General features: G+C 41.8%; 1 pseudogene; it reads left to right on the top strand.

The window, feature by feature from the left end:
* LOC123408377 overlaps window positions 1–25,154 on the top strand; it is a 59,944-nt pseudogene that overhangs the window by 31,866 nt on the left and 2,924 nt on the right.

Below are 25,154 nucleotides of genomic sequence, written 5' to 3'. Positions count from 1 at the left end.
ACAATCTGAGCACATGCTCAACGACTGAGCTTATCTCCTTTACTTTGTAGACAAAGAATCTTGTCGGAGGTCTCATACCTGTCAACAAGGGCACTAGCATGAAATCCCAATATCATCTCTTAGAACATCTCTTATGTTCTGTGACGTTCAAAATGTCTTCGGCGCCTTGCTTCTAAGCCGTTAAGTATTATTACGCACTGAACTATCACCTAGTCCTCAAAAACGTGTATGTCAGATCTTCGCAACATCCACAGACGATGCTCGAGGTGCAGCACACCGAGTGGTGCATTAAGGACATAAGCCTTCTGCGTAGCAATGACGACAATCCTCAGATTAGGACTCAGTCCGCAAAGTTGCTACTATCATCTTTAAACTAAATTTTCTCTAGGAACATATAAAAATAGTAGAGCTATAGCGCAAGCTACAAGATAATTCGCAAAGACCTTTTGACCATGTTCATGATAATTAGTTCAATTAATCATATTACTTAAGAACTCCCACTGAAAATATACATCCCTCTAGTCATTTGAGTGGCGCATGATCCAAATCCACTAACTCAAGTCCGATCATCACGTGAGTTGAGTATAGTTTCAGTGGTAAACATCTCTATGCTAATCATATCAACTATATCATTCATGCTCGACCTTTTGGTCTCTTGTGTTCTGAGGCCATGTCTGCACATGCTAGGCTCGTCAAGTTTAACCCAAGTGTTCCGCGTGTGCAACTGTTTTGCACCCGTTGTATGTGAACGTTGAGTCTATCACACCCGATCATCACGTGGTGTCTCGAAACGGCGAACTGTCGCAACGGTGCACAGTCGGGGAGAACACAATTTTGACTTGAAATTTGGTGAGGGATCACCTTGTAATGCTACCATCGTTCTAAGCAAGATAAGGTGCATAAAAGGATTAACATCACATGCAATTCATAAGTGACATGATATGGCCATGATCTTGTGCTTCTTGATCTCCATCACCAAAGCACCGACATGATCTTCATCGTCACTGGCGCCACACCATGATATCCATCATCACGATCTCCATCATCGTGCCGCCATCGAGGTTCTCATGCTATCTGTGCTATTACTACTAAAGCTACAACCTAGCAATATAGTAAACACATCGGCAAAAACAAACGTTAGTTTAAAGACAACCCTATTTCTCTTACCGGTTGCTGTAGCATCGATGTGCAAGTCGATATTAACTATTACAACATGATCATCTCATACATCCAATATATCACATCATGTCTTTGGCCATATCACATCACAAGCATACCCTGCAAAAACAAGTTAGACGTCCTCTAATTTGTTGTTGCATGTTTTACGTGGCTGCTAGGGTATCTAGTATGATCGCATCTTACTTACGCAAAAACCACAACGGAGATGTGCAAATTGCTATTTAACCTCTCTCCAAGGATCGCCTCGGTCAAATCCAATTCAACTGAAGTTGAAGAAACCGACACCCGCCAGTCATCTTTATGCAACGAGTTGCATGTTGGTCGATGAAACCGGTCTCTCGTAAGCATACGAGTAATGTTGGTCCGGGCTGCTTCAATCCAACAATACCGCCAAATCGAGAAAATACTAAGGAGGGCAGAAAATCAAACATCAACGCCCACAAAAACTTTTGTGTTCTACTCGAGATTACATCTACGCATGAACCTAGCTCATGATGCCATTGTTGGGAACGTTGCATGGGAAACAAAAAAATTCCTACGCACACGAAGACCTATCATGGTGATGTTCATCTACGAGAGGGAGATCGGATCCACATACCCTTGTAGATCACTAAGAGGGGAGCGTTAAGAAACGCGGTTGATGTAGTGGTACGACTTCGTGATTCAAATAAACGTCGCCCCACGATCCGTCCTGATCTAGCACTAACGGACGACATGTCCGCGTTCAACACACGTACAACTCGATGACGATCTTCGCCTTCTTGATAAATCAAGAGAGACGGGGAAGTAGATGAGTTGTCCGGCAGCGTGACGGCGCGCCGGTGATGGTGAAGATCTATTCCAGCAGGGCTCAGCCCGAGCTCCGCAGAAATCCGATCTAGAGGAAGAACTACGAGGTATAGGTTTGAGTTGCACGTTGCAAAGTTGTGTCTCAAAAACCCTAAAACCTCTAGTATATATAGGAGGAGGGGAGGGGCTAGCCTTGGGACTCAAGGGAGCCCCTAGGGCGCCGGCCAAGGAGGAGAGAGGACTCCAACTCCAATTCGGTTTGAGAAGGAGGAGTCCTCCTCTTCCTTCCCACCTCCCTCTTCCTTTTTTTTCTTTTCTCTTTGGTTTTTTCTTCCTTGCGCCATAGCCCACTTGGGCTGGCTTTACCAGCCCACTAAGGGCTGGTACGACACCCCTGGGCCACCAGGCTCACTCCCGGGTGGGTGGCCCCCTCCCGGTGAAGATCCGGAACCTATTCCTCACTCCCGGTACACTGTCGGTAATGCCCGAAATCTTTTCGGGGACCAAATGAAACCATCCTATATATCAATCTTTGTTTTCGGACCATTCCGGAAACCCTTGTGATGTCCGTGATCTCATCTGGGACTCTGAACAACCTTCGGTCACCAACACCTATAACTCAACTATACCGAAACTTCACCGAACCTTAAGTGTGCAGACCCTACGGGTTCGAGAACTATGCGGACATGACCTGAGACACTTCTCTAGTCAATAACCAATAGCGGGACCTGGATGTCCATATTGGCTCCTATGTATTATATGAAGATCTCTATCGGTTGAACCTCTATGTCAAGGATTCATATAATCCCGTATACCATTCCCTTTGTCCTTCGGTGTGTTACTTGCCCGAGATTCGATCGTCGGTATCTCTATACTTAGTTCAATCTCGTTACCGGTAAGTCTCTTAACTCGCTCCGTAATACAAGATCCCGTAACTAACTCCTTAGTCACATTGCTTGCAAGGCTTGTTGTGATGTTGTATTACCGAGTGGGCCCCGAGATACCTCTCCGTCACACGGAGTGACAAATCCCAGTCTTGATCCATGCCAACCCAACAGACACCTTTGAAGATACCTGTAGAGCACCTTTATAGTCACCCAGTTACGTTGTGAAGTTTGATAACCCACAAGGTATTCCTCCGGTGTCCGGGAGTTGCCTGATCTCATGGTAATAGGAACGGATACATTGACATGCAGAAAACAGTAGCAATACAATGACACGATCATATACTACGTCTATATTTTGGGTCTTGCCCATCACATCATTCTCCCAATGATGTGATCCCGTTATCAAGTGACAACACTTGCCTATGGCCAGGAAACCTTGACCATCTTTGATCAACGAACTAGTCAACTAGAGGTTCACTAGAGATAGTGTTTTGTCTATGTATCCACACATGTATTTGAGTTTCCAATCAATACAATTCTAGCATGGATAATAAAGATTATTATGAACAAGGAAATATAATAATAACTAATTTATTATTGCCTGTAGGGCATATTTCCAACAGTTTGGACTACCGGTGCCAATAGCTTGAGCCTATTAGTGATAGGTGTCGTATTTTGGGAAATCCGTGTGTTTTTCAAAAACTAAAAATTAGTTGAGAACTCTAGCTACTAGATTGATCTCTAACCTATGGAGGGGCTGGAATATATAGAGTACCCTCATGTTACCATGGGTCGAGGATGCGCAAGGATAACTAAACCCCGAAACACTCCTCCTCGGGGTACTTGTCTCTTTGTGAATCTCCTAACTAGATAGAGAGTTACCGATAATAAGTGCATGAGTTCTTCGGAGTAATGCGAGTATTTGATTGTTGGCACTTCCACCATCCAAATTTTGCTAGCCTCTTCGGTAACGTGCATTGCCCATTCTCAACTTGGGAGTTGGTGCAAATGTCGCCGCTGCATCCAAACCCTTGGCATGATACGTTGTGTCATCATAAGCCTCATTATATCTTTCCTCAAAAAAGCCACCATACCTACCTATTAAGGCATTTCCATAGACTTTCTGAGATACATTGCCATGCAACATCCACCATCTCATGACTTGATCTTCATGTCATACATGCTTTTGCTTGATCGAGGAGCCGCATGCTAGTTGGGCCTTGCCCTTATTATTGCTACATGACGCGCTAGTTTCGTTGCATATCCTTCTACACTCGCAGAGGCATACATTTGCATACATCATGATAGTTTTCATTTGATTTTATGTGAGTACTTCTTATAAAGGGTGATGATCCTCTTTTTATTCTTGTAAAACATAGAGTGTTGCCCTTAAGTGAGGAAAAGATCCCAAAGAGGACAAATGAGAGATAAAAAGAAAGAGCCAAAGAGGGCACAAAAAAAATAAAAAAAAGAGTAAGAAAAAAAAGAAATAAATAGAGAGAAGGGGGCAACACTACTATTCCTTTTGAAAGATCCACACTCATACTCCATCTGCTATATTTGGACTACATAGAGATTATCATTCATGCATAACTATGTGAGGACCCTTACACTATAGAACTTGGCTTGTATATTCCAATGATGAGCCTCCTCAAATGAGCACTAGGTCTTCATGAGCAAGCAAGTTGTATGCACCCCCCACTAGTTCCATTGGAGAGCTTACCTTAGCTCATATGTGCATCCATTGCATGCCAATCCCTACTCCTCCCATCATATCTATCATTTGGCTTTCTCTCGCCTATGGTTGTCCTCATTTATGTGAGCCTTTCACACCTTTTTTTCTACCTTCCCCATCATTATTCTATTTTCCATCCTAAGTGCCAACATATCTTGCTTGCTCTCATCCATTGCATGAGTGCTCAAAGTGTAAAGGGAGATGATCAGTTTGACTTGTGCCTGACTAGTGGTCTCGGGATGAGTCAAAATAAGATTCCGAAGGAGACCAAGTGTGAGGTTTAGTAGATTGAGTTCTCAATTAAAAATATATTTTATGCTCTAAACCCATCTCCCACTTCTTGCACGCAAACACCATTTGGAGACATTCGAGTCACAAACAGCGAGAGCTCTTGCACCTTTATGTTCTTACTTTGCTAAACTCAATACTAGATATAGACTCTTGCTTGTTATTTTCTTGACTTGAATTGCATATCTTACTTGATTTACTTTGAAGTTCTTATATGTGTGTTAGCATATCACCACATAAATTATTTGTGTTATCATTTACCTACTCGAGGAGGAGCAGGAATTAAACATGGGGATGTTAATACGTCCCAAACGTATCTATAATTTCTGCTTGTTCCATGATCTTTTGGGTGACATTGTTATCTGTTTAGCTACACTTTTATATCTTTTTACACATATTTGGACTAACCTACTAACTCAGTGCACCCACTGCCACTATCTGTCTGCTGATGTCTTTTTTGCAGGGGCTTTTACCCAAATTTCCAGAGCCCCAAAAATCCTGAGAAAATTATATAAAAATCAACGTGACGCAAGCTTGCGGAGCACCGAAGATGGGCCACAGGGGAGCCAGGGGCTGTCCAGGCGGCCACCCTGCGCGACCTGGCCCCTGGCCACGCCCATAGGCCGCCTGGGTGGGCCCCACCTCCTCTGACCCGCTCCTTTGTCCTATATTTACCCCTCTGATCAGAAATCTTCCATCATATCCAGAATCGCAAATTTCTCCATCGTTCCGCTGCCGCAGCGCTTCCGAGATCGGGAGCGTCAGGAGACCTCTTCCCGGCACCCTGCTGGAGGGAGGATTGACCTCCAGGAGCTTCTCCACCGCCATGGACGTTTCCTGGACATGCCGTGAATAGTCCTCCTTAGACCATGAGTCCATGACCAATAGCTATGTGATGTCTTCTCTCCAATCTTGTGGTTAAATGATTAGCCCTTGTGAGATGCCCTACATGATCAAGGCATCTATGTAATTTTCCTGCTGTTGCTATGCTCGGTTTGTTGGGATCCCATGGATAATGAGATTATGTTCAGATTTTTATGAGTTATATATTTGATTATCCTTTTATATTATATTCTTTAGTGATTCATGCATGTTCTCCGTTGCTCTTTATTGCTTTGTCCGAGTAGTACATTGTAACTCCAAGTGGGAGCGTTATGCATGATTGTGGGTTCATGCCCCCTGATGTCTAGCTTGAGTGACAGAAACATGAGATTAGGGGATGTGTTGTTGCCACCAGGGAGAAAACAATGGTGCTTGTGACCACGGTTGCAAGGATTGTTTACCTTACGCATAGTTTGTTAATGCAGTTGTCCGTTGCTTTGAGTTTACACTTTGGGTGGGGCTCGCAACTTACTACTAGCGAGATGTTCTAGATAGATATCTCAAGGTGGATGATTAGTAAGTATATGCTGATGAATAAAGGGTCTAATTTTCGAGATGTTCTAGCTTGAGTAACTATTGAGCCTCTAATTTCAAGTAGCATAATTAGCATTGCGGTGCATTCATAATTCTGTCAATTGCCCAGCTGTAATTTGTTTACCCAAGCATAGTTGTTTATCGTCTTTTGGGAGAGACACATCACTAGTGAACATCACGTGACTCACGTCCATATCACCACCATTGCTTACACCTCCATCACTTATTGCTTAATTTACTTGTTCGTCGCAATCACTATCACTATTCCCCCGCTTGTGCTTTGATCCTTTGCAAACTACAAGGCCGGAGAGATTGCCAACCTCTATGTACTCGTTGGGAGCAAAGTTATTTGTTGTGTGTGCAGGACCACGTCTTCTGCTAGCGCCAGGGCAGCAGACACCTACTTGTTGATCATCGGAGTCCTCCTGGTTCGATAAACCTTACAGTCTCCGTGTAAGGGAAACTTCCTGCTGACTACATATCCACCTTCCACTTGGGGTAACCAACGAGGGCGAGAAGTATATTCATCAACTCGTCATCACATGTATAGACATGGCGTCGGAATACGGGAGACCGAAAGGTCAAAATGAGTCATATGGATGATACGATGAGCATGGAGATGTTGACCATTGATGACTAGTCCGTCTCACGTGATGATCGAACACGGGCTAGTCGACGTGGATCATGTATCACTTAGATGGCTGGAGGGATGTCGATCTAAGTGGGAGTTCATTATATAATTTGATTAGATGAACTTAATTATCGTGAACTTAGTCTAAATAATGTCTTTACAAATATTGTAGATCCATTGGCCAACGCACATGTCAACTTCAATTTCAACGTGTTCCTATAGATAACCAAGCTGAAAGACGATGGTAGCAACTATGCGGGCTGGGCTCGTAACTTAAAGCTCATCCTCACTGCTTCCAAGAAGGCATATGTCCTTGATGCACCGCTAGGTGACCCTCCCGTTCCCGTGGCAGCCTAAGACGTTATGAACGCTTGACAGTCACGGAGTGATGAATACTCTCTGGTTCAGTGCGACATGCTTTACAGTTTAAAACCGGGGCTTCAAAGGCGTTTTGAGCAACATGGAGCATATGAGATGTCCCAAGAGCTGAAACTGGTTTTCCAAGCTCATGCCCGGGTTGAGAGACATGAGGTATCCGAAAAGTTCTTCAAGTGTAAGATGGAGGAAAATAGTTCTGTCAGTGAGGACATACTGAGAATATCTGGATTGCACAACCGCTTGATTCGGCTGGGAGTTGAACTTCCGGATGATGCGATTATTGACAGAATTCTCCATTCGCTTCCACCTAGCTATAAGGGGCTACGGGCTTTGTGATGAACTACAACATGCAAGGGATGGAGAATACCATTCCCGAGTTGTATTCAATGCTGAAATCAACGAAGGTAGAAATCAAGAAAAAACATCAAGTGTTGATGGTGAATAAGACCACCAGCTTCAAGAAAGGCAAGGGTAAAAAGAACTTCAAGAAGGACGGCAAAGAAGCTGCCGTGCCCGGTAAACCAGTTGCCGGGAAGAAGCCAAATAAAGGACCCAAGTCCGAGACTGAGTGCTATTATTGCAAGGGAACCAATCACTGGAAATGGAACTGCTCCAAGTACTTAGCGAATAAGAAGGCTGGCAACATCAAAGGTATACATAATATACATGTTATTTATGTGTACCTTACCAGTGCTCGTAGTAGACCCTGGGTATTTGATACTGGTGTTGTTGCTCACATTTGCAACAACAAACAGGAACTACGGAATAAGCGGAGGCTGGTAAAGGACGAGGTGAAGATGCACGTCGGGAATGGTTTGAAGGTCGATGTGATCGCCGTCGGCACGCTACCTCTACATCTATCTTCGGGAATAGTTTTAAACCTTAATAATTGTTATTTAGTATCATCTTTGAGCATGAACATTATATCAGGATCTTGCTTGATGCGAGATGGCTACTCATTTAAATCTGAGAATAATGGTTGTTCCATTTATATTAGTGATATGTTTTATGGTCATGCCCGGCAGGTCAATTGTTTATTCTTGATGAATATCGAATGTGATGTTACACATATTCATAGTGTGAGTACAAAAGCATGTAAGGTTGATAATCATAGTCCCACATACTTGTGGCACTACTGCCTTGGTCATATCGCGGTGTCAAGCGCATGAAGAAACTCCATATAGATGGACTTTTGGAGTCTCTTGATTTTGAATCATTTGACACATGCGAACGGTGCCTCATGGGCAAGATGACAAAGACTCCGTTCTCCGGAACAATGGAGCGAGCAACCAACTTGTTGGAAATATTACATACCGATGTATGCGGTCCAGTGAGTGTTGAGGCTCGCGGTGGCTATCGTTATGTTCTCACCCTCACTGATGACTTAAGCAGATATCGGTATGTCTGCTTAATTAAACACAAGTCTGAAACCTTTGAAAGGTTCAAGGAATTTCAGAGTGAGGTAGAGAATCAACGTGACAAGAAAATAAAGTTCTTGCGATCAGATCATGGAGGAGAATATTTTATTTACGAGTTTGGCATGCACTTAAGAAAATGTGGAATTGTTTCACAACTCACGCCTCCTGGCACACCGCAGCTTAATGGTGTGTTTGAACGTCGTAATCGCACTTTATTGGATATGGTGCGATCTATGATGTCTCTTAGTAATTTACCGCTATCATTCTGGGGACATGCATTGGAAACTGCCTCCTTCACTTTAAATAGGGCACCGTCTAAATCCGTTGAGACGACACCATATGAATTATGGTTTGACAAGAAACCTAAGCTGTCGTTTCTGAAAGTTTGGGGCTGCGATGCTTATGTGAAGCTCGAACCCAAAGCGGAAAAATGCATCTTCATAGGATACCCTAAGGAAACTATTGGGTATACCTTCTATCTTAGATCCGAAGGCAAAAACTTTGTTGCCAACAATGGATCTTTTGTAGAGAAAGAGTTTCTCTCGAAAGAAGTAAGTGGGAGGAAAGTAGAACTTGATGAGGTAATTGTACCTCCTCTCGAACCGGAGAGTAGCGCGGCACAAGAAAATGTTTCTGAGGTGCGTGCACCGTCTAGAGAAGAAGTTAATGATGATGATCATGAAACTTCAGATCAAGTTGCTACTGAACCTCGAAGATCCACAAGGACACGTTCCGCACCAGAGTGGTACAACAATCCTGTCATGGAAATCATGTTGTTGGACAATAGTGAACCTTCGAACTATGAAGAAGCGATGGCGGGTCCGGATTCCAACAAATGGCTTGAAACCATGAAATCTGAGATAGGATCCATGTATGAGAACAAAGTATGGACTTTGGTGGACTTTCTCGATGATCGACGAGCCATAGACAATAAATGGATCTTTAAGAAGAAGATTCACGCGGATTGTAATGTGACCATCTATAAGGCTCGACTTGTCACTAAGGGTTATCGACAAGTTCAAGGAATTGACTACGTTGAGACTTTCTCACCCGTAGCGATGCTGAAGTCTGTCCGAATCATGTTAGCAGTTGCCCCATTTTAGGATTATGAAATCTGGCAAATGGACGTCAAAACGACATTTCTGAATGACTTTCTTAAGGAAGAATTGTATACGACACATCGAGAAGGTTTTGGAGATCCTAATAATGCTGAGAAGGTATGAAAGCTCCAGCGCTTCATCTATGGGCTGGTGCAAGCATCTCGGAGTTGGAACATTCGCTTTGATGAGGTGATCAAAGCGTTTGGGTTTGTACAGACTTATGGAGAAGCCTGTATTTACAAGAAAGTGAGTCGGAGCTGTGTAGCATTTCTCATATTATATGTGGATGACATATTGTTGATGGGAAATAATACAGAACTTTTGGAAGGCATAAAGGCCTATTTGAATAAGAGTTTTTCAATGAAGGACCTTGGAGAAGGTGCATACATATTAGGCATCAAGATCTATAGAGATAGATCGAGACACCTCATAGGTCTTTCGCAAAGCACATACCTTGACAAGATATTGAAGAAATTCAATATGGATAAGGCCAAGAAGGTCTTCTTGCGTGTATTACAAGGTGTGAGGTTGAGCACAGCTCAACGCCCGACCACGGCAGAAGATAGAGAGAAGATGAGTACCGTCCCCTATGCTTCAACCATAGGCTCTATCATGTATGCCATGTTGTGTACCAGACCTGATGTGAACCTTGCCATAAGCTTGGTAGGGAGGTACCAAAGAGATCAACGAGTGGATCACTGGACAACGGTCAAGAATATCCTAAAGTACCTGAAAAGGACGAAAGATATGTTTGTTGTTTATGGAGGTGCCGAAGAGCTCGTCGTAAAGGGTTACGTCGATGCTAGCTTCGACACAGATCCGGATGACTCCAAGTCACAAACCGGATACATGTATATATTGAATGGTGGGGCAGTCAGCTGGTGCAGTTGCAGGAAAGCATCATGGCGGCATCTACATGTGAAGTGGAGTACATAGCTGCTTCGGAAGTACCACAGGAAGGAGTCTGGATGAAGGAGTTCATCACCGACCTAGGAGTGATTCCCAGTGCGTTGGGCCCGATAACTCTCTTCTGTGACAACAATGGAGCTATTGCCATTGCCAAGGAGCCTAGGTTTCACAAGAAGACCAAGCACATCAAGCGCCGCTTCAACTCCATTCGTGGATACATCCAGGATGGATATATAGATATTTGTAAAGTACATACAGATCTGAATGTCGCAGATCCATTGACTAAACCTCTTCCATGAGCAAAACATGATCAGGACAAAAACTCTATGGGTGTTCGATTCATCACAATGTAACTAGATTATTGACTCTAATGCAAGTGGGAGACTATAGTAAATATGCCCTAGAGGCAATAATAAAATGTATATTATTATGTTTCCTAGTTCATGATAATTTTCTATTATTCATGCTATAATTGTATTAACCAGAAACCGTAGTACATGTGTGAATATATAGATCACAATGTGTCCCTAGTCAGCCTCTAGTTGGCTAGCTCGTTGATCAATATATGGTCATGGTTTCCTGAACATGGACATTGGATGTCGTTGACAACGGGATCACATCATTAGGAGAATGATGTGATGGACAAGACCCAATCCTAAGCATAGCACTAGATTGTATTGTTCGTCCGCTAAAGCTTTTCTAATGCCAAGTATCATTCCCTTAGACCATGAGATTGTGCAACTCCCGGATACCGTAGGAGTGCTTTGGGTGTATCAAATGTCACAACGTAACTGGGTGATTATAAAGGTGCACTACAGGTATCTCCGAAAGTATGTGTTTGGTTGGTACGAATCGAGACTGGGATTTGTCACTCCGTGTGACGGAGAGGTATCTCTGGCCCCACTCGGCAATGCATCATCATAATGAGCTCAATGTGACTAAGGAGTTAGCCATGGGATGATGTGTTACGGAACGAGTAAAGAGACCTGCCCGTAACGAGATTGAACAAGGTATAGGGATACCGACGATCAAATCTCGGGCAAGTATCATACCGGTAGACAAAGGGAATTGCATACGGGATTGATTGAATCACCGACATCATGGTTCATCCGATGAGATCATCGTGGAACATGTGGGAGCCAACATGGATATCCAGACCCTGCTGTTGGTTATTGACCGGAGAGGTTTCTCAGTCATGTCTGCATGTTCACTGAACCCATAGGGTCTACACACTTCAGGTTCGATGACGTTGGGTTGTAATGGGAATAGTATGTGGTTACCGAAGGTTGTTCGGAGTCCCGGATGAGATCCAGGACGTCACGAGGAGTTCTGGAATGGTCCGGTGGTAAATATTCATATATAGAAAGTGAAGATTTGATCGCCGGAAGTGTTTTGGGGATTGTTAGTATTGTATCGGGACCACCGGAAGGGTTCCGGGGGTCCACCGGGAAGGGCCATTAGCCCCGAAGGGCTACGTGGGCCAAAAGTGCATGGTAACCAGACCCTAGGTTGGCTGGTGCGCCACCACCAAGGGCCCAAGGCACACAAAAGGGATAATGGGGGCAAACCCTAGGTGTGGGGGCTGCATTGGGCGCCGCCCCTCCCATCTAGGGCAGCAGCCGCACCACCTAGGGAAACCCTAAGGGTGGTGCACCCTCCTCCCTTTCCTCCTATATAAACCCAAGGGGTTTAGGGCTGAAACACACAAGTTCCATCCTCCCTCGGCGCAGCCCTACCTCTCCTCCTCCTCCTCCTCCTAGCGCTTGGCGAAGCCCTGTCGGAGTACCACGCAGCTCCATCGTCACCACGCCGTCGTGCTACCGGAGCTCTCCCTCAACCTCTCCTCTCTCCTTGATGGATCAAGGGGTAGGAGACGTCATCGGGCTGCATGTGTGTTGAACACAGAGGCGCCGTTGTTCAGCTCTTAGATCGGAATCTTCCGCGATCTGAATCGCTGCGAGTACGACTCCATCAACCGCGTTCTAGTAACGCTTCCGCTTAGCGATCTTCAAAGGTATGAAGATGCTCTACAACCTCTCTCGTTGCTGGTTTTTCCTAGATAGATCATGGTATGACGTAGGATTTTTTTGAATTACTACTACGTTACCCAACAAGCTTTCCCTAATGGCCTTTCTCATGAAAAATAGCATACTCTCGGTAAACAAATTACTGTTGGGCAATTGACAGAAAAGAGGATAGTTATGTGATATTCTTGGCAATGATCATATGTACATAGACATCACGTCCATGAACAAATAGGATGACTCCTACCTACACCTATTGCTATTACTCCAGTCATCGACCACTATCCAGCATGCATCTAGAGTATTAAGTAAAACAAAGCAATGCATGGAGAACAATGACATGATGTATACAAAGTAAACTCAAGCAATATGAATAAACCCCGTCGTTTTATCCTTAGTAGCAGCAACACAGAGACACATCTTGTCCCCTTATGTCATTGGGATGTAGAAATTCGCCAGGTTGAACTTACCACAACAAACCTCTCTCACCGAACAAATATCGATCTTGTTGGCCAAACTATTTCAATAGATATGAGAGAATTACGAAGCTATCATAATCGTGCACATAAGAATCTATACTACTATTAAAAGAGCAAACATCAATTCCCCTATAGTCACACGAAAAAAATGTATAGAAGATGATCCCCACCGTCCGATCTGACCCACTTATTAACATCTAACTGTCGACGTTACATCCACCAGGCTACAGTCAGACCAACGGTTGAAACTAAATGTTCTGTCGGCAGACTCCCGTGGTCTGCCAATGATCATAGTGCTCCGCGTCCCCGATCCACACGGCCTCGCCCACAATACGGATCAAATCTACCCGAATCACGTTAAATCAGATAATTATCCCGCTAATTCCTCTGCTCCAGTCCTTCCATCTTCCCAAATCACGCGTCAACATACCCCCTCCACCATATCGCCTCCAAGAAAACCCAGCACTGCTGATCTCCCATGCCGCCACCATCTCCGCCACCTCCTCGGCACGTGGCCACCACCATTTAGCTCCACTTGGGCGCGTCTATTGCACTTCAGCCATGGCAGTCGTTGCCACCGTGGCTCTAGCGTCGGGAGTTCTTCCTATTGTACTGGATCAGGACAACAACAACGATTTGGATCCGGACGGCGGCGGCCGAGCAAGGGCACCAGTGTTGTCGAGGTACATATTCACCCTCTCTTCCTACCAACCTTCCTCTCTCCCTACCTCCCTCCCTCCCTCCACGCCATCGGGGTCACCGTGAGCCCATGACAATGGACTGGCGAGGAACGGGGAGCTTCGACAGTGAGGAATGTTGAGCATGGGGGATCTGGTGGCGGAGGCATGTTCTGGGGACGAGGAGACCTCCAGCCGTGGGGAATGGAGAGAGCTTTGGGTTCAATTCTTTTTTCTATTGATAACATAGAAGAACATTCGTAATGGTGAGCCAATGAAGATAAGTAGCAGACTAATTATTTTTTCTAGATGAGGATTTGCTCCCTGTATGTGATTTCTGGTCATATTGGGCTGTGTGAAAAATGGGTTTTCTCTGTATTCTCTATATGAGATTATTTTGTGATCGTCAGAGTATGGAAATAACATGGTGTGCAGCTGTGCAACAATCTATGATGCTACAGATGTTTATAAATATACTAGCAGTAAGAGATTAGTATTAGGTATGTCAAAGTAAAAGATTAGTATTAGATATGTCAAAGTAAATTTGGGTCAACAACCAATTACAGTGCAACATTTTTTATGGGTTTCTCTTGCAATCTGCACTGAACGTTGTACGCCGATGCCATGTTTGATGGTTTCGCTTTCAATTGGTCTTCTAAAGAAAACCGTGTTCAATTCACATGTTCTGCTTTGAACGAATCTTTATGGAAATTTGTATGTGTTATTATATGGCTTGTTGGAGTTGTGCAAATTGTGATGGTTTGCTTTCTATGAGAAACTGCTTGAATGCTGAAATATTATACAGTACATATATCATGTCAATAACATGTATTTCTTTATGTTTCACATGTGTAGAGAGGAGTTGCATACGTTGTTGTCCCCTCGGCAATAGTATGTAATTCACAAATTATCTTGGTATCTTTGCCGACTAGTATTTTTTAGACTAATAATGGTAGTGCAGATTACACTCAGAAATTGCACAGTTCTAAAATATGATTTTGAATTCCATCTTATTGGTTAGAATCCACAAAAGATTTGAGTTGTGAATCTTGTAAGAACATTTATTTTGTGAAATTTAACATGACTAATTTGATATCAACAAAGGAATAGGCCTGAAGAAATACAAATATTGAGCCAGGTCCGCAAGGCGATATGTCGAGCTCTGCATAGCATGGTTTAAATTGCTTATTTAAACAGGTGCCTCATTTTCCTTTGTATGTGTTTTGAGTCTCTTTTTGTCTAACATAGTCCGTAGATGTCCTGTGGTGTGGTTTTCTTTTTCGAGTTCAGATTTGTGTTGTCACAGAATTCAGGTAAGGGATATCAAGAAGATGTTTGATATGTTAGCACAACTGCTGAAAGATTTGCAGGTGAGAAACTATTATATTAGTTTGGACGACCGAATATCAGTAGTGCATTAAAATCTACGACTTTATATATTTTGTCACATACTGTCATATTTCATATATGATGAACATTGTATCTTTTTCACTTAGAGTGTACATTGCTTCCAGTGTAACAAGAACAGAAAGTAAGGTACTCCCTAAATAATGTGCAAGGAGTCAGATTCTGTAATTTGTTTTGCTGTAGCTAACTGCACATGCTTAAACAATGGAGTGATTCGAGTGGAGTTTCAAAGTCGATCGCCCATGTCTGCAGTGTCAAGTTTCTATATGTTTACTCTGAGACCTAATAAGTACTCATCATTTCAGAAAGTTTCATGTTTCATACTCAAAATTGATACTGATTGTATTCAAGTAATTGTCTACTTGATTACGGTGGTTGTCTAACTAGTAAGTAAGATGCCATCCTAAGTGCATGATTGTTTGATAGATTTGAATTTGTAGTTTTTTTGTTATTGGTCTTTTTGGGGGGGGGATCTATGAGAAGTTTCGGGACATGGAAGAAATTTATTGTTCTAACTTAAGTAATATAAAAATTAAAGTAGTATTTTCTTAATATCTTCTATTAGTAATATATGTCTATCATATTATGATTTACCTCTGCTAATAGATGCTGTCATGGCGAAGAAATATGCCCAAACTTGTAAGTATATATTGGTATTACTTTCCAGTAATCAACAACCAACAAAATATATATTTATGAATGATCTATTATCTTGCCATGGATAACAATGATAAATTTGTTGTTGACTCATGTTATATCCTCACAATAAAGTGCTACAAGGAACTTTCTTTATCAGCTCAGGTTGGATGAGCAAGACAACATACTGCAGACCGGGAACTAGGTGAGAAGGTTAGATGCAAATTTATGTACCATATGTACATCTATGTTTGTTAATCTCCTTCTCATGTTTTCCTTTTTATTTGCAGAATTGTGTTCATAATCAGTGAAATGTGTTAATACTCCTAGAGATTAATTTCTTTGCTTTTGCAAAAATGGGTCAGATACATCCCAGGCTTCCAAATATCAGGTTGCAAATACCTTCATTGCTTTGGAACTTGCCTTGGAAGTATGAAAAATAAATCACCACAAAAGCCTCTAGATTATGAGTAAGGGTGATTCTACCTTGAGTGGTTTGCGCATCCGCATAGTTTCTCATGCTGGTTTCATGAGCACTTGATTTTGCTTGGAGCAGTCACAGGGACGAGGATGTTATATTGTTGCAGCTTGGTTTCTTAACTAGCAACGTTTTGTTTCTTAGATGGACAAACTTGTATATCAGAACCTTAATGAATTATTTCATTTCATGAGCTTATGTGGAAACTACTAATTTGCATTTCCTCTGTGCATATACTTGCATATCTTTTTTCCTGGTGCTTATTGGCAATGACCCTTTCATAGGCACGACCTAGAAGAGAATAAGATTGAATATATATTTTTCTTGGTTGGAGTTATTACACCTCGAATTTACTTCAGTTTGGATACAATGGTGACTCTTAAGATCGAAATAACTAGTGAATTATGTTAGTTATACACTTTAAGAGGTCATGGATGTGATAAATGACACACAATTTTATCTGTTATACATGTATATCTATATGGCAGTGTGGATGCTCGAGAGTTGTTTGTGATGACATTGGTTGTCGAGATGCACTAGCTAGGGGTGCATGCATGGTCATAGGCCACACTAAAATTTTCTTGATGGATTGATTTTCTGTCAATTAGTTAATGATAAATTGTATTTGCTAAGCAATGGACATGGGCCTACTGATTTATAAAGCACAATATTTTCAATCATTTCTACAAGTTAGGAATTAGATGCATTTTGCGTGAGATTACAAATGTTCAAAAAGTAAATTTACGTTATGACAGAATTAATAATTTTTATAGTAAAACATATTTAATCGAGATGTGCGCTTGCACATGCATGCTAACTTGTCATATAGGTATTCATAGAAGACTCAAATATTTGTCATGAATAATCTGAACATAAACCCACAATTCATTGGATCCCAACAAACGCACCGCACAAAAGAAATTACATCATATAGATCAAAGCGAAGATGTGATGTAACATCCCAAAACTCTAAGTTTTGGAATGTTATATTAATTTATCTGTATTGATTGATTGTGTGAATGCTTGTGTGAAATTGATTGAAATTTGAAAACTTTTGGAAAATAAAAGAGATGGAATAAAATGACTTTCCCAAAACTTTCTTCCTTGCTTTTGAATTCAAATCCTATTCAAATTTAAAATCATAAAGAGAAGATGAAATGAATTCTTCAAATAAATAATTTGAAATGGGATTTGAAAGTACTTCAAAGGTTCCATTTGGAGTATTTCCATATATTACAAATTTGATCCATTTCAATTTCTTAATTTGGATGAATTCAAATGCTCTCGCCAATTTTAAAAACAATGAGTGGAGGAACATGACCCCCCAAACCAGAGGCAAATTTTAATGTTATTTGTATTTATAAACTCAAAAAAACATTTGAAAAGTATTTGATCTTTGGATCAAAGTCATTTTTTGAATTTTGTGAAATATGTATTTATTTTTATAAATATTTCGGATGTCTTTATAAAAATGTTCATGGTGTGGGAAATTTTATTTAAAAAAATATTATATATAATATGTCTATATAAATCTTTTCTTTATCGTTCATTATTATTTTCTCTTTCTGTGTAGTAAAAAAACGCTATCACGACCCAGCCCACGACCAGGTCGTCTTCAACCTGAGGCGCTCCCAGCCAGCACTACTAGCTCCACCATGGCCGCCGTGATTGATGCGCCCTCCCAACTCTTTCCTTTTCCCCATCTTCCCAGAAGCTTCCTCTCCCACGAATCCTTCCCTTCCCGTTCCTCCCCATCATTAAAAGTCCTTAATGACCGTGATCGACGCCGACGAAAAAAATACAGCCATGCCGGATTTTCTCACCCTGTCCACTACACCTCGACACAACCCTTCGACTATAAATACTGCTACCTTGAATTATTATCTCCCCTTGTCCGGTTCCCTTCTCCTCAACTACGTCATCTGCACGAGCTCGCCAGAGTTTATAAACTCTGGCGGCGTCTCCACTGCGCCAACGGATGAGGCCAACCCCAACATGCCATTCCCTGGGTTCCAATCGAGCTTCACTATGCCGCCCCGAGCACTCCCTCCTCCAATGACCACCGATTCATCAGATCCGATCTTCTTCCTCAACTCCGGCGACCAACTCCAGTGAGATCCAAAACTATCCCATAACTTTTTTTCCAGAAAAATAGCAATCTTAGAAAAATCGTATCTAATTGTCTACTTATCCAAATTGAGTGATTTCAGTTGCAATGGTTTCAAAACAAATGTGTAGTTTCTATAGATCCAAAAACTTTTCATGTTTGAAAATCATAAATTTATATTTTCTCAAATTTGATCATATCACTATTTTGTGAATGTCTTGAGGTCAAAAACATATTTTTGATTGATTGCTTTTGTATTTTATTAGCGATTTGTTTTTGCAGTAGTACTTAGTGAGTTATGTTTATTATATTCAAAAATTTAGGTTTAAATTGTCATTTTGAATTATTTTAGTTAGTTCTTTTTGTAGATTTTAACATGTTATGATATACTTCCGTTAGAATACATTTGATAGTTTTTTTAATTATTGTTTAGATGTTGTTCTGTATTTTGTTTGCTTAGCTACTAATTGTAGTAATATAATTGGTGTTATTAGTTTTTCATTTAGTTAGTTGTTATTTTGTCAAATAGCAATAATTTAGTTTTTGATTTTGATTTGAGGTTATGTTAATTGTTCTCTTGTTGTTATACTTGATTCGGTGATAACTAGATAGTTAAAATAGTTTTTAAATTAGCTCCTTTTTCCTAGCTAGTAATTTAGTAAATTGCTTTGTGTTGTCTTATTTAGATTGTATTTTATTTAGTGTTGAATAGTTACTTATATTAATTTAGTGTTGTTTTGTGTGTATTGATTGCTATTGTGTGAGATGGTTTCTCCTTGGGTCTTTATTTGGTTTTCTTTGATTTCATTGTTATTTTATTTATTGTTTTGGATTGTCATTTTGTTTGATAGAATTGCTTGCTAGATGCGTTTATTTATGTGAATGCAATGCTTGACTATACAGATTTCATCGGAGAGTGCCGAATAGTTCTATCAAGTTTTTCTGAGAGCGATTTATCTTCATCAACTACACGAGGCAAGTTATCTTTGATCATACTTTGAATACCTATGTTTTAATTGCATTAGTGCCACTTTTCCTCTTGCATTTAGTAGGAATATTGAAACTTGTGGTTGTAGTAGAATCATGAGGTAGGAACCCATACCCTTGTCACAAATCCTCGAGAATCGTGGTTAAGTTGGTCACAGCTATGCTTTAGTGGACGGGGATTGGTATGAGTGTCTCATGTGAGATGTGAGTGTGATAATAATATCTGGATCAATCTCAAGACCGTAAGACTTCACGATTTCAATACACCTCTAGGTGGACTACCTGCAGGAATGGGCTAGTGATGATCCAGTTCAACAAGAGATCCTAGGGATTGACTAGTGATCACCCGGTTATACACACTCAAGAGGGGATCCTAGGGAGTGACTAGTGATCATCCAGTGCTTCGGACTCAAGAGGGGACCATGGGGATTGACCAGTGACCACCCAGTTTTACGAGGGGATCTAGGGGATTGGCGAGTGATCACCTAGTTTTATGGAAGGCCACCCAGGCTCAAAGAGATTGATGGATCTTTCGAGACCAAAAGCTTCCATGTGCAGCCACAAGCTATTAAGGACTCTAGCATAGTTGAGTACTTTGGAAAGACCGTGTCTCGTTCCTCCTGTTCTCAACACCATGTAGTGCGAGGACTTCAAGGGAGGTGACCGAGTCTTGCAGTAAAAGTGTGCAATCCTCTATAGTGTGTTAATCTAATCAGTTAGCCATGTCCCCGGTTACGGCAATTTGAGTGACTGGAATTGGATTATTTGGATATTCTCAACACTTCATACATCAAACGAACAAGGGATTAATGAAAAATTTGGATAATGATAATTTGGTTGGCGGAACCATCTCATTAATGACGTTATCTTTGTAGAAAGAAATCTCATTAACTTTGAGTTAGTACAAAATTGGCTTTTATGCAAAAACTCAGACATAGAGCCTCCACTGCCTCCACTGCCTTCATATGTGATCTTATGAGTACATTCAATGTATTGAGCTACACGGTTGCAACATATCATGGGAAATATTTCTATGACGAGTAAGAGTATGATTTAGGGCTAGGGTCTACTTTCAACCTGCCATTGGTGTTGATGGGACTCCACCCCCATTTGTCTGTTTCCGTTGAGACTCATGATGTATATATCAGTTTTACATTACTTACCTGTGATTGCACTTTGATATACACATTGATGTACTGTGTGTGCCAGCATACTGATCCAGGGATGGAACAAATACATAAAGGCTTGACTTGTTTTGGGTCGGGTACCTACATGCGATGATCATTGTATTGAAGAGCAAAGAGAGAGATTGCCATCTAGGTATTGGTTGTGGACCCGTAGGTCTATGGTAAACTACTCACACATCATCGTGAGGGCAGCAAGGTTGACTAAGAGGCCCTCCATGGTCCACCCCTCCAATAGGGTGCTAGAATGGAGCTCCAGATGGCCTCCCATCGGAATAGAGACTTGCGGTAGCATAAAAAGTGTTTTGTAATTCCCTGTAGTGTTTTTAGGGTGGATGAGAATTTATAAGCCAAAGAACGGAGTCGGGAGGGCCGTGAGGGAGGCACAAGACATTAGGGCGCCCCCAGGCCGCGCCCTGTTGGCTTATGGCCCCCTCGTGAGGCCTCTAGCCTTCTTTCAATGATCGTTAGTTTTATTTTGGTCCAGAAAAATCACCAAAAAGTTTTAGGGCAATTGGACTTCATTTGGCATGGAAAACCTGAAAAGTGAAAACACGCAAAAAACAACAACTGACACTGGGCATTGGGTCAATTGGTTAGTGCTAAATAATAATATAAAATGGTAAATACATACCCCAAAAGTATTCTAGAATGATAATATATCAGCATGGAACAATCAAAAATTATAGATACGTTGGAGACGTATCAGCTAGCATAGGCATGTGTGGCATATGGTAGAGCATCACATGTAGTTCATGTATAATAAAAAATAGTTCTCACCATTTCCATTTATGCATGAATATTTTCTATATGAAATAGTTCTATTTCATTAACATAGCCATGCACTTATACCAAAACAACCCACCTCTCAACTTATATTACATCAGTGTTCAAGATGCTTTCCTTGAGTATGCAGAAAAGTTGGGTGCACTCCAAAACTTTGAGATTTTATCTTCCCTCCAATTTCCTATTTTGGAAATATTCAAATTAACTCAAAATTAGAAAATAGTATAATAATGTTGTTTGATTTTTTTGAAATAAATCATAAAATAAACTACATGAAATTTGAGGAATGTGCGAAAAGAATTATTTCATTTGAAATTGTATTTTAAAAGTCAGAGGCAGTCAAAGTTCAGTCAAAGCCTTTTTTTAATAAATCAGAGAAAAGAAAACGCTTTGAGGGGAATACGCTTACTGGAACAGAAAGCATACTTAAAGAAGTACGTTTCCCTAGAGGGAACACACCTAAGGGAGAGTCGCAGACCTGACAACTAGGTTGGCTTACCGAGAGGTGGATCCCACTTGTCTGATTTGTCACCCTCCTTCTTCGCTCCTGGACAGAGACAAGGGTCGCTCAAGTGATGATTGCTGGTGCTAGGGGGTGCCATTCCTGATGCTAGGCACACCGGCTTGATCAGGAGGGTGGACCCCATGTGATGGAGCTCGAGGGGAGCGACAGAGGACTCGAGGTCGAGCAGGACTTCAACCATGGTGGGGTGAGCTACTGGAGACACGGGGCTTTGCTCATGAATCGCTATGGGAAGGAGTTGAAGGGGAAATGAGCCCACGATGATGGTTAGGGCTACTCGCGAAGGAAATCCCTAGGGAGGAGTGGGTGGTCGAGGCGAATTTAACTGGAAGGCTGTGGCGGGCATCTTCATCAGAGGCGATGAAGGTGACTACTCTGGGTGGTTTAGGTTCACTAGCTAGCTTCAAGGTGAGCAAGGAGTGGCGATCGTCGATTGAGAGAGCATCAGGAGCCTCTTATATAAGCATGCGATGGATGTACCCGTAAAGGAGCACTTCTACTAGCAACCAAATTCATTAACTCATCCATCTTAGCACTTAACGAGTTAATTTTTTCTATAGCGTGTACCTTCTTACTAGTAGGTGACCTTTCAGTGTGCCATTGAGAGTACTTCGTCATGATATTGTCTAGGAGTTTTGTGGATTCTCCTAGCGTGATTTACATGAATGTTCCACCTGAGGCGGAGTCCAAGATATTTCTAGAAGAGAAATTCAAGCCAGCGTAGAAGATTTGTATAATCATCCAAAGACTCAAGCCATGAGAGGGACAATTTCTAATCATCAATTTCATTCTCTCCCAAGATTGTGCAACATGTTCATAATCAAGTTGCTTAAAATTCATGATATCATTACGGAGAGAGATAATCTTAGCTGGAGGAAAATACTTGGATATGTAAGCATCTTTGCACTTATTCCAAGAATCAATACTATTTTTGGGCAAAGACGAAAACCAATTTTTTCCTCGACCTTGCAACGAGAAAGGAAAAAGCTTCAATTTAATCACATCATTATCCACATCTTTCTTCTTTTGCATATCGCAAAGCTCAATGAAGGTATTAAGATAGGATGCGGCATCTTCACTAGGAAGGCCGGAGAATTGCTCTTTAATAACAAGATTCAGCAAAGCGGCATTGATTTCATATGATTCCGCACTAGTGGCGGGAGCAATCGGAGTACTAATAAAATCATTATTATTAGTATTCGAGAAGTCACAAAGTTTGGTGTTTTCAGTCATGGTGACTTCAGCAAGCAAGCAAGCACACAAGCGAACAAAGAGCAAGCAAGAGAAAAGGGCGAACGAAAAAGGGAAACAAAAAAGGCAAACGAAGAAAAGGGCACATATTTTTGTAAATTTTTGTTTTTCAGAAGTGGGGGAGAGGAAATCGAGAGGCAAAAAAAAGTAAATGCAAGAGATGAGTTTGCGACACTTACTTGGATGAGTTCTTGACTTGATCCTCCCCGGCAACGGCTCCAAAAATCCTTCTGCTACTTCTCAAACAACAGTGCGAGAAATTGACACGTTGATGGAGACTTGCTTGCGTTGGTTTTTTCCCTTGAAGAGGAAAGGGTGATGCAGCACAGGAGCAGTAAGTATTTCCCTCAGTTTGAGAACCAAGGTATCAATCAAGTAGGAGAATCTCATCAAGTCCAGAGTACCTGCGCAAACACAAAAGAGCTTGCACCCAACACTATAAAGGGGTTGTGAATCCCTTCAAGATTGATTGCAAAGTGAGATTTGAAGGCAGAAAGTGCAACGAAGTAATAGAGTAAGGCTGAAAATATCGTGTGAAGTAGACCCAGGGGCCATAGTGTTCACTAGAGGCTTCTCTCAAAATAGCAAATATTACGGTGGGTGAACAAATTACTGTCGAGCAATTGATAGAACCGCGCAAAGTCATGATGATATCTAAGGAAATGATCATACATATAGGCATCACGTCCGAGACAAGTAGACCGATACTTTCTACATCTACTACTATTACTCCACACGTCAACCGCTATCCAGCATGCATCTAGTGTATTGAGTTATGACGAATAGAGTAGCGCCTTAAGCAAGATGACATGATGTAGAGGGATAAACTCAAACCGATGATGAAAACCCCATCTTTTTACCCTTGATGGCAAAAACACGATGCGTGCGTCGCTACCCCTTCTATCACTGGGTGAGGTCACCGCACGGTATGAACCCAAAACCAAGCACTTCTCCCATTGCAAGAATCATAGATCAAGTTGGCCAAACAAAACCCAGAACTCGAAGAGAATTACAAGGATATGAAATCATGCAATTAAGAGATGAGAATAAACTCAAATAAGATTCATAGATAATCTGATCATAAATCCACAATTCATCGAATCTCGACAAACACACCGCAAAAGAAGATTACATCGGATAGATCTCCATGAAGATCATGGAGAACTTTGTATTGAAGATCCAAGAGAGAGAAGAAGCCATCTAGCTACTAGCTATGGACCCGTAGGTCTATGGTGAACTACTCACGCATCATCGGAGACGGCATGGTGTTGATGAAGAAGCCCTCCATATCCGAATCACCCCTCCGGCAGGGCACCAGAACGTGCCCCAGATGGGATCTTGTGGAGATAGAAGCTTGCAGAGGCGGAAAAGTACTTTCGATGATCTCCTGATTTTTTCTAGAATTTTTGGGAATATATAGGCGAAAGACCTAGGGCAGAGGAGGCCCAGGGAGCCCACAAGCCTGGGAGGCGCATCCCCCCTGGCCGCGGCTAGGGGGCTTGTGGGGTCCCTGGTGGCCCCCTGCCTTGGTTCTCAAGTTCCCCGATCGTCTTCTATTTCGGAAAAAAACTTTTTGGAAGTTTCATTCCGTTTGGACTCCGTTTAAAATCCTCCTCTAAAAGGGTCAAAAACACGGAAAAAACAGGAACTGGCAGTTGGCACTGAGTTAATAAGTTAGTCCCAAAAAATATATAAAAGGAATACAAAACATCCAAAGTTTGACAAGATAATAGCATGAAACCATCAAAAATTATAGATACGTTGGAGACGTATCAATCGCTGGTTCCGCTCTCCACGCCATACCTCCCTCTCCCCGCCAAACAATCAAGGGACTCCTCGAGTTTCCCATAATTGTTGGTTTTTTCCCGACATCTTTGGCGCTCCA

This window comes from Hordeum vulgare, chromosome 7H, assembly GCF_904849725.1.
Source record: "Hordeum vulgare subsp. vulgare chromosome 7H, MorexV3_pseudomolecules_assembly, whole genome shotgun sequence".
NCBI classification, from domain to species: Eukaryota; Viridiplantae; Streptophyta; class Magnoliopsida; order Poales; family Poaceae; genus Hordeum; species Hordeum vulgare.
The sequence above is the reverse complement of the archived record's forward strand: the minus strand, read 5'-3'. Positions and strand labels throughout refer to the sequence as shown.